We start from the raw sequence: 17,818 nt of genomic DNA, 5'->3' as shown, positions 1-17,818 counted from the left end.
TTTTCAGTGTTGGCACTGAAGTGAGAAATTATTTAATTCAATTGAGACAAGACCGCACTGTTAACAGTTTGACAGTCTCTGAAATTATGGAGTGCATAAAAATGAGACATTTATGCAGAGTAGTGGCCTGGAGAAACGTTTGTCACACTAATTCATTCAGATGATCGACAGGTATTGAGATATTTACACTTCTATGTTGATTGACTGGTCCGAGGTATTTAAAATGATAGATTTGTGACTCATAATTTAAGCAGTGACTGTGATGTCTACACAGGACAAGAATTAATCATTTAACGTCCACACCACTGTCCGGTTTTACACATTGACGTTGAATTTCGTTGAACATTTATGTAGTTTGATGATCAGTACAAAATTAGAGCTGTTATTGAATTCAACATTAAATTGGTACTTGCTGCACTTCTGTAAATTATTGCACATTAAAAAATAAATATTTTAATTGATTCGTAAAGGTCTACAGCTTAGAAAAATGTCATTCAGCCCAACTTGGCTGTGCTAGCCAGTGAATGAAAAAATAAGATAATGTTGAATTTGTTTCCTGTTCCTAACAATTCTTTAATATCTTTGAAAATTGCTAAGTTTAACAATATTTGCACAATCAGATCACTGGGCTGAAAGCAGATAGATATTGTGAAGTTACTATTGAGTTTTGTAAAGCAATATATATTTCAATCTCTTGAGCGATATTCAGTGTAATGGCTGGACTGACGAGTTAAAGGGGATTTACCGTGATTGATGAACTGATATATGGTTAGATGTTCCAATGATTGTTGGACAGAGACTTCGATTTTGAATTCACTCACTAAAATGAACAGTAACCAGCCTCTGGTTGAACGTAGGCTAGCAAAACTGAGAATATGACCAACTGTTACTGGTTAGAAGAAACATACAGAAATTATCAAAGATTTCAACTTTGGAAAATGAACAGGAAGTATTGGAGTGAAAAGCATTTAGAGATTCTGAGATTTTGTTGCGGTAAGAAATAATCATATATTTGTGATGTTTGTTCAATAGGAGTATAATTGTGTGGTTACTGTGGTTCCTGGTGCAATGAATAGAATTTGGACTGAAAATAATGAAATGGATGATTAAAATTCACTTCACCTGTAAACCTGGATAGTTTTAATACAATTCACTTAAGGTAATGATAATGAAGGTTAGAATTCTAACAAAGGAAACAATTCAATATTTTCAAAGCTGTTTGCTCTGATGTCGATTGGACATTTATTAAGCTCAGTAAACAGAGGATTAAAATGCTATATTGTTGGATTGAACAAAACATGAGTCATTCAGTGACTTTTGAAAAGAATTTTTTTTGTTCAAAATTATCGGCTGTTCAAGAATTCTATATTTCGTTCCGTTGGATTTCTTGTAGAGGAAGTCATTTAAAATTTATTTGAATTTTAGTCTGATCGTTCTTCAGACTTTTCCTGTCAGAATTAGGAAGAAAATAAGTGGATAATGAACCTGAGTATAAATGAAAGACGCAGTCTACAACATTTACCGAGGCAGTTGTTTGATTTTGCTTGAATAAACAGGTTTCTAAAATGTCTGTAGGTGCTGATAAACTGGGCCAAGATAACCCATTTACCGCAATGATTATTAACAAGAAGCCACGTGTTGTATTTATTGGACTGAAGGATAAGCAATTGTTCACTGCCGTTATTGAGCCCAAGCACAATAAGATGATGACTATGAGTATTCCACTCATGAGGAATCAGATGATCATGAAGACCATTGTACAGCTTTAGTGCAGTGTTTAGTGTGTGCACTGATTCAAATAATGTTTAAATTTTACATGGTTTAGGAACCAATCAAAAATCCAATGTTAAACGTCACAATTGCAGTCAACAAATGTTTAACATTCAGTCAAATTGTTCAGTGAAAGGCATTTAGAAACATCATGTGATAAGTGAGAGAAATACCAAATCTATATTCATGTGAACACAAAATATTTCCAGTTTGCTGTCAATATGAAGAGGCGAGAAATAAATTCTGACAAATCTCTGGCAAACCATGAACTGAACACGAAGGAGAAAGTTAATTTGATCAAAGGATATGGCAATATTTAGGCAAATTACGGTATTTCATTATAAAGTGCAGGTCAGTGATGAAACTGGAGATTAATATGAAGTGAGAATTGTCTATTTCCCCGCACTGGAAATGAATGCTGTTTGCCTCTTTATGGGATTGGGGAATAAGGATTTAAAGATCTGAACTGTTGCTTTGAGCAATAATAATTCTCTAAATGTTTTTTAAAATGTTTTTTTTTAATTCGATTTCAGAATAAATAGTATTTAGACATTTGTGTGTTAATTAGCAATATAATCCTACCGCTCGTTGTTTGAAAAAATAATTGGGTGTACTTAGCTATTTGGTGAAAAGAATAATTGAATCTGTAAGTTTGCTAGACATTTCAATCTTTAAGAAGGAAAATTTTCCAAATATTTTCCAGGAATTTAAAGCCAGCGTGATTAGATAGACACTTCGATTAGAGACCTGAAGAAAATGATGCTGTGATTACTGGAACTAATAACAGATTGAAGTGGACCTAATTTTGGATTGGAAAGCAGTTCAGTCTCTGCTGACATATTTTCGGATCAACACTAAGAGCTGCTCTGACACATCTGTGTTGAAGGTGGGATTTGAACACATGCCTCCTGGTCTGGTAGGAGAGACACTACCAGAACTCCACAACAGCCCTCCATAATGTTCCCACCCAGGAAGCGCAGGGCTATACTCACATGCTTACTGTGGTTACTCAGCTGAAAACTAATCAGATATTTATTGTAATAATTGTACTGCAAATTAACAGGTTTCTGTGTATAATGGACTGACAAAAACAACTAGGAACTTGCAGCAATGATGTAACTGAACAATAATGAACTTAATTAAACACGACTCTCATGACATTTGGGGGAAAGAAGCATCAATGTCATCATGTGATTATTATTCATTGATAAGTAATATCAGAATAAAAATAAATAAAATGATTCAACATGTTCAAAGCTGTTTGTCCTGAAATGAAAATTAAAATGTTTCTGGAGAATAAATGATTGGATTAAAAGAATTACTCTTTTAATGTGACAAATCAGCTGGAAACAATTTACAAAAATGTCAGATATCCAATAATTCAAAATCTAACATTCATGTTGAACGAAATGACAAGGTTATGAAAATTATTTTGCTTGTGTACAGAATCAGTTGAAATTTAAATAGTTTTCACATTAAAAGTCATGTAACAATTGGTACGACCAGGAGAAATACAAAAGAAAATTCGTCATGAAGTGGAACATGATCAAATGGATTCAACTAATTTTCCACGGTTAAAATAAAAATTGATATTCCCCATGTAGCTTTTCACTCGAATACTCATGAAGTATCAATTTATTACCATCAATGAATAATTCTGTCTCCAAATTGTGTCACATTCATTTGTTTCAGTGGGATAGATGACATTAATATTCCCTGGTTACTATCGCTGGGATCACAGGAAATATCTAATTTTCCAGCCGTTAGAAATTGTAACCAAAATGACTTGGCCCTTCGACCAGCAGAATGGATACTTGCCAGAAACTGCTGGAGAATCTCAGGAGGAGGGTCTGTGGAGAAAAAGCCGAGTTAAACATTTCGAGGTTTCTCAGTTGTGAAAAGTTTGCCACGGGGCTGGGAAATGGTGCTCCTGCTTTCTCAGAAGCTGCCAGACTTACCGAACTTCTGCAGCACTTTCTGCTTTTGTTTCAGATCTTCGGCATCCACAGGTCTGTGCTTTATTTTAGTGGATATCGGACACTGTTCAACATGATCATCAGAGTGAGTATGGGATTATAACTTAAGCAAATGAGTGACTATACTGTGGTCCAACAATTGCACTTTCTCCCCAAATAAAACTCAATCATTGTAAATGTCCTGCCTTTGTTTGGATCACTAGCAGCAAGATTTCTAATCGTTGAGCGTCCTAAATTGTTGGGTGGATTTTAAATTGTTTTCAGTTCTGCAAACACATTTAAATGCCAGTTCAACTTTTACAACAAAATCAAATACATCGATAAAAATAAGCTGTTCCCATCAGTTGGACAGTCTAGGGGTCTGAAATACCTTTTGAACATTTATTCTAATAGATATAATGAATATCTGAGCATTATTTCTCTGAAGAATTTTAAAACTATTGACATGTTTTTCACCTCAATATTCACATCAAAAGTTATCATGTTGGTGGGGGGGAATGATGAAATAAATCACTCATTGTGCACATTTGAGACTCAAAGAGTTTATTATTGTTTTTCCAGCAAGCGACAGGTCTGTGGTCAGTCCAAACAATTCTCCCCTGCATGAAGGAATTCACTGTTTCATTGCATTTCCTGAGGCAAGCTCAGCGTGTTACTTTCTAATCACATAACCTCCTAACTGGGACAGGATCTGCCCTTTTTCAGATCATTACATGACAAGTTCAGCATCTCCAAGGCCCAGGGCAGGAGGGTGATGGAATACTCCCCATTTTCCTTGGATGGGGCCAGCTCCAACAAACATTCGAGAAGCTTCTCATCATCCAGGACCATGGAGCACACTCGTGATTGGCACCACATCCGCACTCATCCACTCCCTCTCCCACCGATGCTCAGTAACAGCAGTGTGTACCATCTACAAGATGCACTGCAGAAACTCACCACAGATCCTCAGACAGCACCTTCTAAACCCACGGCCACTTCCACCAGGAAGGACAAGGAGCTGCAGATACATGGGAACACTATCTCCCCTGCCAGATCCCCTCGGAGCTCCTCACCATCCCGAATTGGAAATGGATCGGTGTTCCTTCCCGGGTCAGAATCCTGGAATTCCCTCCCGCAGGGACACTGTGGGTCTATCCGACAGCACATGGACTGCAGCAGTTCAAGAAGGCAGCTCACCCTCACCTTCTCAAGGGGGGCAACTAGGGGAAGGGGCAATAAATACTGGGCCCAGCCAATGATGCGCAGGCGCCAAGAATGAATAAAAATAAAGCCTGGGACCTGTCCTCGAGCTGAATGCTCCTGACCACTCCTCAAGGTCTCATCTGATCTTCACATACATGTCCCCTCAATCTGCAAGTCTCAGATAGCCCAGTGTGTGAGTGTCTGTGTGTCTGTCTGTATGTGTTTCTGTGTGTGGATGTGTGTGTGGTTATGTATGTGTGTATGTCTGTGTGTTGGTGTGCGTCTGTGTGTGGGTATGCCTGTTTGTGTGCCTGTGTGTGCGTTTGTGTGTGCATGTGTGTGTGCGTCTGTATGTGGGTATGTCTGTGTGTGTTCCCGTGTGGCTGTCTGTGTGTGTGTCTGTGTGTGTGTCTGTGTGTGAGTGTCTGCGTGTGTGCCTGTGTATGGTTGTGCATCTGTGTGTGTCTGTGAGTTTGTGTCTGTGTTTGTCTGTGTCTGCGTGTGTCAGTCTGTCTGTGTGTGTCTGTGTGCATCTGAGTGTGTGCCTGTGTATGGTTGTGTGTGTGTGAGTCTGTGTCTGTGTGTGTCTCTGTGTGTGTGTCTGTGTGTGTGTGTATCTGTGTGTGTCTGTGTGTCTCTGTCTGTGTCTGTGTGTTTCTGTGTGTGAGCCTGTATGTGTGTGTGTGAGTCTGTATGTGTGTGTCTGTGGGTGTATCTGTGTTTGTCTATGTGTCTGTGTCTGTGTGTGTCTGTATATGTGTGTGCGTGACTGTGTGTGCCCGTGTGTGTGTGCGTGTGTGTCTGTATGTGTGTATATCTGTGTGTGTGTGCCTCTGTGTGTGTGCGCGCGCCTGTGTGTATGTGTGTATCTTTGCGTGTGAGCATCTGTGTGTCTGTATGTGTCTTTGCGTGTATGTGAGTCTGTGTGTGTGTCTGTGTGTGTGTCTGTGTATCTGTATGTGTTTGTGTGTGTCTGTATGTGTTTGTGTGTGTCTGTGTGTGTGTTCCTGTGTGTATGTATGTGCCTGCGTGTGTGTGTGTGCCTCTGTGTGTGTGTGCGTGCCTGTGTGTATGTGTCTGTGTGTTCTGTGTGTCTGTGTGCCTGTGTCTGTGTGTGTGTCTGTTTGTGAGTTTTTGTCTTTATGTGTGTCTCTGTGTGCCTGTGTCTGTGTGAGTGTGCCTGTGTGTCTGTGTGTGTGTGTTTGTATCTGTGTGTGTTTGTGCATGTGTGTCTGTGTCTGCATGTGTGCGTGTGTGTGTGTGTCTGTGTGTGTGTGGGCATGTCTGTGTGTCTGTGTGTGTGCGTGTGTGTGTCTGTGTGTCTGTGTGTGTGCATGTCTGTGAGTGTGTGTGCCTGTGTGTGTGTCTCTGTGTGTGCATATCTGTGTGTGTTTTCGTGTCTGTGTGCATGACTGTGTGTGTGTCTGTGTGTCTGTGTGTGTGTGTGTCTGTGTGTTTGTGCATATGTGTGTGCCTGTGTGCCTGTGTCTGTGTGCATCTGTGTGTCTGTGTGTGTGTCTGTGTGTGTGTGTGTGCGTGTCTCTGTGTGTGTGCGTGTCTCTGTGTGTGTGTCTGTGTGTGCGTGTCTGTGTGTGTGCATGTCTGTGTGTGTCTGTGTGTGCGTGTGTGTGTGCGTGTGTGTCTGTGTGTGCGTATCTGTGTGTGTGTGTGCGTGTCTGTGCATGTGTGTGTGTGCGTATCTAGTGTGTGTGCGTGTCTGTGTGCATGTGTATCTGTGTGTGTCTGTATGTCTGTGTATCTGTGTGTGTGTGTCTGTGTGTGTGCTCTGTGTGTGTGTGCGTGTCTGTGTGCGTATGTTTGTGTGCATATGTGTGTGTCTGTGTGTGAGTCTGTGTGTGCCTGTGCGTGCGTGTCTCTGTGCCTGTGTCTGTGTGTGTGTGTCTTTGTGTGTGCCTCTGTTTCTGTGTGTCTGTGTGTGTATGTTTGTGTGCATATGTGTGTGTCTATGTGTATCTGTGTGTGTCTCTGTGTGCTTGTGTCTGTGTCTGTGTGTCTGTGTGTATGTTTGTGCATGTGTGTGTGTTTGTATCTGTGTGTGTTTGTGCATGTGTGTGTGTCTGTGTGTGTGTGTGCCTGTGTGTGTATGAGTTTGCGTGTCTGTGTGTGTGCCTGTGTGTGTGTGCCTGTGTGTGCGTGCATGTGTGTGTGCCTGTGTGTCTGTCTGTGTGCGTGTGTGTCTGTGTGTGTGTCTGTGTGTGTGCCTGCGTGTGTGTCTGCATGTGTGTCTGTCTCTGCCTGTGCGTGTGCGTGTGTGTGACTGTGTATGCGAGTCTGTGTCTGTGTATGTGTCTGTATATGTGTGTCTGTGTGTGTGTGTGTCTGTGTGTGTGTGTGTCTGTATGTGTGTGTGTGTGTGTGTCTGTATGTGTGTCTGTGTGTGTCTGTGTGTGTGTCTCCATGTGTATCTGTGTGTGTCTCTCTCTATGTGTGTATGTGTGTGTGTCTGTATGTGTGTCTGTGTCTGTGTGTGTTTGTGCCTGTGTGTGTTGGTGTGTGTGTGTGTGTGTGTGTCTCTCTCTGTGTATCTATGTGTGTCTGTGTGTGTGCATCTGTGTGTGTGTATCTGTGTTTGTCTATGTGTCTGTGTCTGTGTCTGTGTGCATCTGCATGTGTATCTGTGTGTCTGTGTGTGTATCTGTGTGTGTCTGTGTGTCTCTGTCTGTGTGCGTCTGTGTCTGTGTGTGTCTGTGTGTGATTCTGTATGTGTGTGTCTGTGTGTGTCTGTGGGTGAGTCTGTGTGTGTCTGTGTATGTGTGTCTGTGTGTGTCTGTGTGTGTGTGTGAGTCGGTGTCTGCATGTGTGTGTATCTGTGTGTGCATCTGTATGTGTGTATCTGTGTATGTGCATCTGTGTGTGTGTGTGTATCTGTGTTTGTCTATGTGTCTGCGTGTGTGTCTGCGTGTGTGTCTGTGTGTATCTGTGTGTCTCTGTCTATGTGTGTCTGTGTGTGTCTGTGTGCATCTGTGTGTCTGTGTGTGTGTCTGTGTGCCTGTGTGTGTGTGCGTGTCTCTGTGTGTGTGCGTGTCTCTGTGTGTGTGCATGTCTGTGTGTGTGCGTGTCTGTGTGTGTGCGTGTCTGTGTGTGTCTGTGTGTGCGTGTGTCTGTGTATCTGTGTGTACATGTCTGTGTGTGTGCGTGTGTGTGCGTGTGTGTCTGTGTGTGCATGTCTCTGTGTGTGTGTGTATCTGTGTGTGTGCGTGTCTGTGTGTGCATGTGTGTGTGTGCGTATGTAGTGTGTGTGCGTGTCTGTGTGCATGTGTATCTGTGTGTGTCTGTATGTCTGTGCCTGTGCGTGCGTGTCTCTGTGTCTGTGTGTGTGTGTCTTTGTCTTTGTGTGTGCCTCTGTTTCTGTGTGTCTGTGTGTATGTTTGTGTGCATATGTGTGTGCCTATGTGTATCTGTGTGTGTCTCTGTGTGCTTGTGTCTGTGTGCGTGTGTTTGTGCCTGTGTGTCTGTGTGTGTGTTTGTGCATGTGTGTGTGTTTGTATCTGTGTGTTTGTGCATGTGTGTATGTCTGTGTGTGTGCGTGCCTGTGTGTGTATGAGTTTGCGTGTCTGTGTGTGCCTGTGTGTGTGCCTGTGTGTGCGTGCATGTGTGTGTGCCTGTGTGTCTGTCTGTGTGCGTGTGTGTCTGTGTGTGTGTCTGTGTGTGCCTGCGTGTGTGTCTCTGTGTGTCTCTGTGTGTGTCTGTGTGTGTCTCTCTCTGTGTGTGTATGTGTGTCTGTGTGTGTTGGTGTGTGTGTGTCTCTCTCTCTGTGTATCTGTGTGTGTGTGTCTGTGTGTGTGTATCTGTGTTTGTCTATGTGTCTGTGTCTGTGTGTGTCTGCGTGTGTATCTGTATGTCTGTGTGTGTATCCGTGTGTCTGTGTGTCTCTGTCTGTGTGTGTCTGTGTGTGTCTGTGTGTGATTCTGTGTGTGTCTGTGTGTGCGTGACTGTGTGTGTCCATGTGTGTGTGCGTGTGTGTCTGTATGTGTGTATATCTGTGTGTGTGTGCCTCTGTGTGTGCGTGCGCCTGTGTGTAGGTGTACGTATGTGAGCGTCTCTGTGTGTCTGTACATGTGCCTGTGTTAGTGTCTGTGTGTGTCTTTGCGTGTATGTGAGTCTGTGTGTGTGTCTGTGTGTGTGTCTGTGTGTGTGTGTCTGTATGTGTTTGTGCGTGTGTGTGCCTGTGAGTATGTGTGTGTGTGTCTGTATGTGTGTGCGCCTCTGTGTATGTCTGTGCCTGTGTGTATATGTGTGTGTGTGTCTGTGTGTGTGTGTCTGTATGTGTGTGTGTGTGCCTCTGTGTGTGTGTGCATGCCTGTGTGTGTGTGTCTGTGTGTGCCTGTGCGTGTCTGTGTGTCTGTATGTGTGTGTCTGTATCTGTGTGTGTTTGTGTGTGTGCCTGTGTGTGTGTGTGTCTGTATGTGTTTGTGTGTCTGTATGTGTGTGTGCCTGTGTCTGCGTGTGTTTGTGTGTGTCTGTTTGTGTGTTTTTGTGTTTATGTGTGTCTCTGTGTGCCTGTGTCTGTGTGCGTGTGTTTGCACGTGTGTGTGTGTCTGTGTGTGTGTTTGTGCATGCGTGTGTGCCTGTGTGCCTGTGTGTGTCTGTGTGCGTGTCTGTGTGTGTGTGTCTATGTGTGTGTGCATGTCTGTGTGTGTGCGTGTCTGTGTGTGTGTGTGTGTCTGTGTGCATGTGTATCCATGTGTGTCTGTGTATTTGTGTGTGTGTCTGTGTGTGTGCCTCTGTGTGTGTCTGTCTGTGTATGTGCCTGTGTGTGTATGTGTGTCTGTGTGTGTATGTTTGTGTGCATATGTGTGTGTCTGTGTCTGTGTGTGCGTGTCTGTGTGTGCCTGTGTGTGCGTGTCTCTGTGCCTGTGTCTGTGTGTGTGTGTGTCTTTGTGTGCCTCTGTTTGTGAGTGTCTATGTGTGTATGTTTGTGTGCTTATGTGTGTGTCTGTGTGTATCTGTGTGCCTGTGTCTGTGTGCGTGTGTCTCTGTGTGTGTGTTTGTGTGTGTGTGTGTGTCTGTGTGTATCTGTGTGTGTGTCTGTGTGTGTGTCTATATGTGTGCCTGTGTCTGTGTGTGTGCGTGTCTGTGTGTGTATGATTTTGCGTGTGTGTCTGAGTGTGTGTGTCTGTCTGTGTGTGCGTGCGTCTGTTTGTGTGTGTGTTTGTGTGTGTATATGTCTGCGTGTGTGTCTGCGTGTGTGTCTGTCTCTGCCTGTGCATGTGCGTGTGTGTGCCTGCGTATGTGAGTCTGTGTGTGTGTGTCTGTGTGTGTGTGTCTCTCTGTGTCTGTGTGTGTGTCTCTGTGTGTGTGTGTGTGTCTGTGTGTGTCTGCGTGTGTGTCTGTCTCTGCCTGTGTGTGTGCCTGTGTCTGTGAGTCTGTGTGTGTGTGCCTGTGTGTCACTGTGTATGTGTGTCACTGTGTATGTGTGTCTGTGTGTGTGTCTGTGTGTGTGTGTCTCTGTGTCTGTGTGTGTGTGTCTCTGTATATGTGTATGTGTCTGTGTGTCTGTCTGTGTGTGTCTGTCTGTGTGTGTGTCTCTGTCTATGTGTGTGTGTGTCTGTGTGCGCCTGTGCGTGTGCATCTGTGTGTGTGCGTCTGTGTGTGTGTCTGTGTGTGTGTCTCTGTGTGTGTCTGTGTGCATCTGTATCTGTGTGTGCGTCTGTGCCTGTGTGTGTTTGTGTCTGTGTGTATCTTTGTGTGTGTCTGTGTCTGTTTGTGTGTCTGTGTGAATGTGTGTGTCTATGTGTGTGTGTCTGTGTGAATGTGTGTGTCTATGTGTGTGTGTGCGTGTCTGTGTGTGCGTCTCTGTGTGTGCATCTGTGTGTGTTTGTGTCTGTGTGTGTGTGTCATTGTGTGTGTGTGTGTCTGTGTGTATGTGTGTCATTGTGTGTGTGTGTGTCTGTGTGTATGTGTGTATCTGTGTATGTGTGTGTCTGTGAGTGTGTGTGTGTGTCTCTGTGTATGTGTGTCTCTGTGTGTGTGTGTCTGTGAGTGTGTGTGTGTGTGTGTCTGTCTGTGTGCGTGTGGTATCTGTGTGTCTGTGTGAATGTGTGTGTCTACGTGTGTGTGTGTGTGTGTATCTGAATCTTGAACCTGCTTCTGCTGAGACAGCTCACTCCTTCACCCGGAGTTGACCTTACATTTGAGATGACCAGGAGAATCCTTAGTTCCGAATCTGTGTCGGCCTTCCCCTATTCTATAGCGACGTTCTGCAAATCCGCCAAAATGCCCCAAAACTGGTTTCCATGTATTTCTCTGAGTGCCCAAATGTCGCTCAGACAGTTGCTCGAGGCTGGAACCAAACCTGGGGTCTCTGGCCCAGGGAAAATAAATTCCAACTTTGGCATTGAAACTGGTGGAATACTGAGGGGTCTGGATAGAGTGGGTGTGGAGAAGCTGTTTCCACAAATCAGAGAGATTGTGAATCGTGGGCATAGTCTCAGAGTGAAGGGGCAACCTTTCAAAACGGAGATAGGGAGGGAAGCTCTTCAATCAGAGGGTGGTGAATCTGTGGGACCCACGACCACCAAGGGCTGTGGACAGCAAGTCCTTGAATGTATTTAAGGCAGACACAGAAAGGTTATTGATTAATAAGGGGGCCAAGAGATTCCCGGGAGAAGGGGCTCAGAAACAGATCAGCCATGATCAAATGGTGAAGCAGACTCGATTGGCCAAATTCTACTGCATTATATCTTATGGATTTATGGTTGTCCCATTCTTATTGCTTAATCACAGTAAATATATCAGTGTTGGGCTGTCCAATTAATGTAAAGTAATCACCATAACTTGTTCGTAAAAACAAACTGACAGGAGATTTCTGATTATTGCTTAGTTTATATAAATCAGAATCCATCAAATCACGGCCAGTCATGGAATCAGAGGAATTAATGTTCAGTTGAAAGCACAAATTAAAATGTTGGTAATTCTCGTGATGACAGTGAAGTCTAATCATTGCGTTAAATTCATAAAATACAGAGATTGCCTCTGAAATCTTCAGCCAAAAGATCAAGATGTATATAAGAGTATTATTTGTTCAAAAATACCCCATCAACATTGATTTTTCATTTTACTGTAAATATTAAATATCCTGGTCAGGTACAGTCCAATAATCTAACATGTCAAAGCATTGTTTTGTCCCATCTTCAATGCAAATTCCACCTTATTGTCTCACCCAGAAAATGAAAACAAGAATTCATTGATTGATTGATTTCACATCGTCAGTCACAGGGAGTAAAGACATGATAATTGTTGTTCACAAAAATCTGCTGGTGATATATTCAGTCTCAGAACAGCACAAGATACAGAAATACTACTCATCAGTTCAATAATATCTTGTTTCCATTAATTATTCAGTTAATAAACACTGTACATTTGAAAATTTCCACAGAACGTTACAAAAAAAAAGTTGAAGAATTGTTCTTCTAAGTATCACAATGAAATCTAAGTTATAATCAATATTGAAGTAATGATCAAAGTGCGCTTAGAAACTTGTCAATGGAACTTTCATCATAAATACCGGTTTCAGTGTTCACTAATCAAGGATGTCATATCAGATAAACAACTTTTCTGTCATTAGGACATTTGCAAGAAAAGAAATATAAAAGGGAATATCAATTTGTACTTTATATGAATAGAGTGCTGATGCACTAACAAATGGACTCTGTCTGTTCGATACTTTGCCAGGAAGAAAGCACCAGTAAGATGATGACTGACCATTAACTTCCAAACTGCACATCGACTTAATCCAATTTGTTTCATCCTGATTAGTCAATCCATTGCCATGAGAAATGGACAAGGGACTGTTATCACTTAACTTGTTCAGCTCAATCCCATGCAATTTATAGACGTGTTTCTGGATTGAAATATTATCATCCTTTCAATATGTTTTCCCCATTATTTTGTCTATAATTAGATCAGATACCTAACCTTTCCTTCAGCCTAAGACTCACCATGAATGTTAAATTAATATAGCTTCACACAATTGGAGAAATATATTGAATAGATCAGTGCACCCATCACAGAGAATGCCTCTATATTTCCTTTACAGTTTGTTGGTTTTTTTTTCAATTTTCACTTCCAAGATAAAATTAATATTTACTGGTTTCTAATTATGATGCGAAATGTGTTTTTCTTGTATTTTTAAACACATTACACATAATTGAGTAAAATAACTCACTATTTTTTTCTTGTTTAGTCCAATATTCGGAGCCAATCGTTACACCTTTAGCTGACAGTTCCCAGTTCACAGCTCCAAACCAAAACTGAGAAAAGGAATAGAATTTTAGCAATTGGAAAATCACCAAAGGTTTTAACACAATTGGTGGAGTAGTTGTTTCTATTGATAATATGCATGACTTTTATTATTGTGGTATCATAACGGATAATATTAAGATTGCTAATAATGACGACATGAACTTTAGGTTCAAAAGACTAACTGGATTTCTCAATTTGTTACCAATTACAATCACACACACATACTTTCAATTACTCTGTGTCCAACTGCTGTGAATGTCAATGTTTTGATTAGTCTGAAGAAATAAAGTACATAGTTTTTTTAACCCCATAATAACTTCAGTATGTAAACCCTTTTCAGGTTGAGAGATTCCAAAGTCATATATTACGTTCCCCTCCAATAAACACAATTCACATCTCAGTCTCGTTCAATTCAGTAAACACACCTCATTATTTTGCAACCTCGTGAATGCAGTTAAACTGGAGTTATATTTCAGTTCAGTAACTGAAAGGATATTCTTAAAATCAAAACGTTGGTAATTCCAATGATTACAGTATTGTCTAATTATTGTGTTAAATCCGAAGAAGGGCTCATGCCCGAAACGTCGATTCTCCTGCTCCTTAGATGCTGCCTGACCTGCTGCGCTTTTCCAGCAACACATTTTCAGCTTAAATCCATAAACCTCTGGTGATTGTCTGAAATCGTCAGCCAAAGGATCAAAATGCGTATCAATGTATTATTTATCTGAAAGCACTTCCTGTCACTTGTCTGACTAATAACAAAATATACAAATATTGTTTGCTCTAAGTGACTGAAAAATATCCAATTATGTTCCATCCCAGCAAATTTTATTCCAGATATTTTGTGAGATTTAGAAGTATTTTCTTGTTAATAAATCACAGATTTGAAATTTCAGTTCGAATAAGTAAAATAAACCTCCGAGAATAATGGAAATGTTGACATTTTTAGCACTTTAATGCCAATATTCAACATTTAAATGGTTTCAGGTCAATAATTTACTTCTATGTCTGAACATTTATCAGACCAATCTGAGAGTAAATCCAAAATTGCTTTAAACCCAATAAACAATTTCTTGTTTACCTGATTAGCCAGAAATGGACACATAGGGTAAATATTTGATTATGGTTATATCTGAAGGGAGATCATTATAAATTCAATTATTTTTGGATATCAGTTGTAAATATTTATTTATTCTTTCTGACACTTTCAATGCAATAAAATAAATTGTTCAGATCACAATCACAGCAATTGAAATCACTTTTCAATTGAATAATCAAAACACAAATGTAATGTTTAACAGTTCAACAAAACATCAAATGACAAGTTATTGCTGAGTTATCAAGGTATTGTTAGTCATTGTACAATTTATAAGTGAAAAATCAAAGAGTTATCTGGTATAGGGTTATTTAAATGACCTTTAAATGTTCACTCTGAGCATGTTTAGTGCAATAATCCAACTAAAAATATGATGAATTGTTCAGTCCGATAGTCACCACTGGTTTCTGTATCGTCCACTTGCATTTAGTTGCAGGGCATGTGATGGATTAAAGTTTCATCATCTGTTAGATCCTTGACCAACTCACTAATCTTTGTTCATTTCAATAGGAACAACTGTTGTGTTTCCAATGAGCACATGTTTTGTTATTCTACGTGTCAAATGTACAGTGTTCTGTTCAGTTCACTGAAGACAGTTAACACCCTCCTGTTGTTCACTCTGTTATTATCACAAATATAGTAACCCTAACAGATTAAAGCTCTCAAGAAAAAGTAAATCAATGACTAATCTTCTGGAATTTTTTGAGGATGTAACTCTGAAGATGGACGAGGGAGGTCCAGTAGATGTAGTGTACCTGGACTTTCAGAAAGCTTTCAGAAAGTCCCACATAGGAGGTTAGTGAGCAAACTTAGGGCGCATGGTATTGGGGGCAAAGTACTGACTTGGATTGAAAGTTGGTTGGATGATAGGAAACAAAGAGTAGTGATAAACGGCTCCATTTCGGAATGGCAGGCAGTGACCAGTGGAGTACCGCAGGGATCAGTGCTGGGACCGCAGCTTTTTAAATTATATGTTAATGATATAGGAGATGGTATTAGTAATAACATTAGCAAATTTGCTGATGGTACTAAGCTGGGTGGCAGGGTAAAATGTGAGGAGGATGTTAGGAGATTACAGGGTGACCTGGACAAGTTAGGTGAGTGGTCAGATGCATGGCAGATGCAGTTTAATGTGGATAAATGTATGGTTATCCACTTTGGTGGCAAGAACAGGAAGGCAGATTACTACCTAAATGGAATCAATTTAGGTAAAGGGGCAGTACAGAGAGTGTTCTTGTACACCAGTCAATGAAGGTAAGCATGCAGGTACAGCAGGTAGTGAAGAAGGCTATTAGCATGCTGGCCTTCATAACAAGAGGGATTGAGTATAGAAGCAAAGAGGTTCTTCTGCAGCTGTACAGGGCCCTGGTGAGACCACACCTGGAGTATCATGTGCAGTTCTGGTCTCCAAATTTGAGGAAAGACATTCTGGCTATTGAGGGAGTGCAGCGTAGGTTCACGAGGTCAATTCCTGGAATGGTGGGACTACCTTACACTGAAAGACTGGAGCGACTGGGCTTGTATACCCTTGAGTTTAGAAGACTGAGAGGGGATCTGATTGAGACATATAAGATTATGAAAGGATTGGACACTCTGGCAGCAGGAAACATGTTTCCGTTGATGGGTGGGTGCCGAACCAGAGGACACAGCTTAAAATGCGGGGTAGACTATTTAGGACAGAGATGAGGAGAAACCTCTTCACCCAGAGAGTGGTGGCTGTGTGGAATGCTCTGCCCCAGAGGGCAGTGGAGGCCCAGTCTCTGGATTCATTTAAGAAAGAGTTGGATAGAGCTCTCAAGCATAGTGGAATCAAGGGTTATGGAGATAAGGCAGGAACAGGATACTGATTAAGGATGATCAGCCATGATCATATTGAATGATGGTGCAGGCTCGAAGGGCAGAATGGCCTACTCCTGCACCTATTATCCATTGTCTATTGTTTATTTCCATGGAGTAATTATCATAAATGCCTGAGTATTGTTGAATTCAATAATATATATTTTGTCAGTCCACTAATCAGAGAGAATATTGAGTAAATATGACCTAAATGTGCTTGATATCTGGTCGGCATAGATGAGTCGGACTGAGGGTCTGTTTCTGTGCTGTACATCTCTATGTCTCTCAGTTAGATAACTGCCCACCTCTTCATTAGCATATGTTAATTACATGTGACCAAACCCAAGAGTTGAATTGTTATCCTTTGTTCTGGGTCTCCAGCATATGATTTTTAAGATATTCTGGTGTCCAAAGCTGTAGCTAGTGAAAGCAATTTCCCACAACCTTTCTCACCACAGCTGCTGCCAGACCTGCTGAGCTCCTGCAGGTGTGGGTTTCACTGGCCTCTCTCTCACCGCTCGGATGTTCACTGAAATATACAGCCCTATGTTTGAAGGGTTAACGTTACCTACTTATTCCTTTGTTATCTTGCAGACAATTAGCTCCCAGAGCAAATGGTCCCGAATCATGTTTAATGGACAAGTTTGTGTCCTTGTGAGCTAATCAGCTGAATGGTCGTAACCATGTGTGTGCTTAAATATTGCTGGACAAGTTCCTTGATTCAGTTATAGCTTTAAACCCTCTCAGTCCCTCGTAACTCTTTGTGCTTGTCCACATTGCAGTGGTTCAGATGGTAGGTTGACAGACGGTAGATGACAGTCTCAGTGTCAATTAGAAATGGCTAATAAATGCTGTCCTCGTGATGCCTGGATCCTGTGGTTAAAGTTTTTTTTTACCAAACCTATGTCTCAAAACTTTTTATTCCAGTCACCTAACATTCTCTCCGGGAAAACAAAGGACTCGGGATAGTGAAACAAACAAAAATATAAATTGCTGGAGAAACTCAGCAGCATCTGTGGAGAGAGAAGCAGAGATAATGTTTCACGTCCAGTGACTGCGAAAGAAGAACAATGAGTCAAAACTGCTTTCTCTCCACAGAGGTCACCAGACTTGCTGAGTCCCTCCAGCAATTTCTATTCTGTTTGCATCTCACGTTCTCGACTTTGTTTTTATCAGAACAAAAAAAAAGAGATTGAATTTTTTTTGTGATCAAATCCTTCTCGATGAATTAAATATGGTTTCAGTGCAACAAATCACTGCAAATAGATGCTGATGAGTCTGGCCAATAATTTATTAGTTTCTACGAGTTGGAATTCAAACTAACTTGTCTATTAGTGCAATACAATGAAATGGTGATGATTGTACAAATAATTCTGCAACGTCACAGTAGAATGTAAGTTATAATCAATGGAATAATCACATTTAAATTGAAGGTCATTTGTTAGGTTATATATTATTGTAAACGTTTGTCACAGTTTAATTATAATTAATTTCTTTTCAGTACAGTAATCAGCGTAGATATTTGCTCATTAGTTCAGTTTTATAATCCCCACAGGTATCTAATTGTTTGTCTATACATCAATTACATCAGTGTCCTCAGCTCTGTGCATATTCTGGTGATCTGGTGAGGTGACACGTCACTGGGCTTTTTATCAGGATTCCCCAGATTAATACTTTGGCTATGGGTTTT

The sequence above is a fragment of the Chiloscyllium plagiosum genome, unplaced genomic scaffold, assembly GCF_037043375.1.
Source record: "Chiloscyllium plagiosum isolate Xiang-an unplaced genomic scaffold, Cpla_swu_hap1 HiC_scaffold_40, whole genome shotgun sequence".
Classification (NCBI taxonomy): domain Eukaryota; kingdom Metazoa; phylum Chordata; class Chondrichthyes; order Orectolobiformes; family Hemiscylliidae; genus Chiloscyllium; species Chiloscyllium plagiosum.
The sequence above is the reverse complement of the archived record's forward strand: the minus strand, read 5'-3'. Positions refer to the sequence as shown.